Consider the following 2,051-nt stretch of genomic DNA (forward strand, 5'->3'; position numbering starts at 1 on the left):
GGGAGAGACCGAGAGGAGCGGCTGCGAGGGAGATCAGCGCGGCGGCGGTGGAGGAGAGTGGCGGAGATGGAGATGGGGAAAGGAAGGAGAGTGGTGGCCGAGCGAATGGATAGGGTAGGGAGGGAGCGGGCGAGGGGTACAGGCGCGTCCAGGCCGCGGACCGAGGCGAAAAATTTCGGATTCGGGAGTCTAGAGTCCAAAATGTGAAATTTTTTGGAGGGGAACTTTTTACACTTTTCACACCTATGTTTAGTTACATTTTGCAAAAAGATGACCCAGAATCCAAAATTATTTTGCAAAATAGAGGAACTAAACATGGCCTTAACGTCGAGGTTATGCGCTGGAATCGGTCTTGTCATTTCCACACAGCATTCTTTTGAGGATTACTTTTCTATTTCAAGCCGATTATATTGTGGTGGGTCACTTTCAGCAGATACCATACGTTTATTCAGCAAGAACAAGAATATATATAATGAGTAACTAACTTGAGCTGCACGCTGCAGTTCATGTACTATCTGCATTCAAATAGACCACACCCTCACTGACTTACGGCAATAGGAGGGTCTATATAAAGACGTACCCCCATCCTCATTTCCACACATCCATAGCAAAGAGAGTACACAAAAGCAACAGCAACCAGTAACAGTAAGAAACTCAGCAGCAGAGTAGATCATGGTGAGCTACAAGGCTTTCCTCCTTGCCATCCTTGGTTGTGCCTGCTTATGCAGTTCTGTCCTAGCGGCTCGTGGGCTAAGCGATGCGGCCATGGTCGAGAGGCATGAGAGGTGGATGGCTGAGTATGGCCGCGTTTACGAGGATGCAGCAGAGAAGGCGCAGCGCTTTGAGGTGTTCAAGGATAATGTCGCATTCGTCGAGTCGTTCAATGCCAATAAGAACAACAAGTTCTGGCTTGGTGTCAACCAGTTCGCTGACCTGATCACCGAAGAGTTCCAAGCAAACAAAGTATTCAAACCAATTTCAGCAGAAAAGGTTCCAATAACTGGATTCCAGTATGAGAACTTGAGCGTCAGTGCGCTTCCGACGGATGCGGACTGGAGGACCAAGGGAGCTGTCACACCTATCAAGAACCAAGTCCAATGTGGTACGTACAATTGTGATCATACATGAAACAGCTAATTATTTCCGTGATGATATATACATAGTGATTAAGCTCTTTTGATGACATGTACAATGACACAAATAAATAATTGCAGGTTGCTGCTGGGCATTCTCGGCTGTAGCTGCCATGGAGGGCATTGTGAAGCTGAGCACGGGCAACCTCATATCACTCTCCGAGCAAGAACTGGTGGACTGCGACACCCAAAGCATGGATGAGGGTTGCGAGGGCGGCTGGATGGACAGTGCCTTTGAGTTTATCATCAAGAATGGAGGCCTCGCCACCGAGTCCAGCTATTCATATAAGGGAGTAGACGGCAAGTGCAAGGGTGGATCATAGAGCGCTGCAACCATCAAAGGCCATGAGGACGTGCCAGTCAACAACGAGGCTGCGCTCATGAAGGCCGTGGCTAATCAACCCGTATCTGTCGCCGTCGATGCGAGTGACAGGACTTTTTATGTTTTATTCCGGTGGTGTGATGACTGGCTCCTGCGGCACTGAACTGGATCATGGGATCGCTGCCATCGGGTATGGCGTGGAGAGTGATGGTACAAAGTATTGGGTTTTGAAGAATTCTTGGGGCACCACATGGGGAGAGAAGGGATTCCTAAGGATGGAGGACATTTCTGACAAACGGGGAATGTGTGGCCTTGCCATGAAGCCTTCCTACCCCACTGAGAAGAAAACAACCAAGAGTTTGCTTCCAAAAACATCATCAACTCGTACTTGAATCATTATATGTGTGCCTTCTGCACTCCTATACACAGTTTGCTGTTTATGTATTGTAGATAGTACATGTGTAACTTTTGTTATGTTTGTGAACTTTGTAAATATCCTCGACTCGATTGAAATAGTATCTTAAAGCTCCGTACAGAGTTCGTTGAAGCCTAGAGTGTTCTTAAATAGTAACATAATAACATTGTGATCAAAATGT

General features: G+C 47.1%; 1 pseudogene; it reads left to right on the forward strand.

Moving 5' to 3' along the window:
* Positions 1 to 672: 672 nt before the first annotated feature.
* LOC136495551 (senescence-specific cysteine protease SAG39-like) lies at positions 673 to 1,847 on the forward strand (annotated as a pseudogene).
* The last annotated feature ends 204 nt before the right edge of the window (positions 1,848 to 2,051 follow it).

Source organism: Miscanthus floridulus, chromosome 12 (assembly GCF_019320115.1).
Source record: "Miscanthus floridulus cultivar M001 chromosome 12, ASM1932011v1, whole genome shotgun sequence".
NCBI classification, from domain to species: Eukaryota; Viridiplantae; Streptophyta; class Magnoliopsida; order Poales; family Poaceae; genus Miscanthus; species Miscanthus floridulus.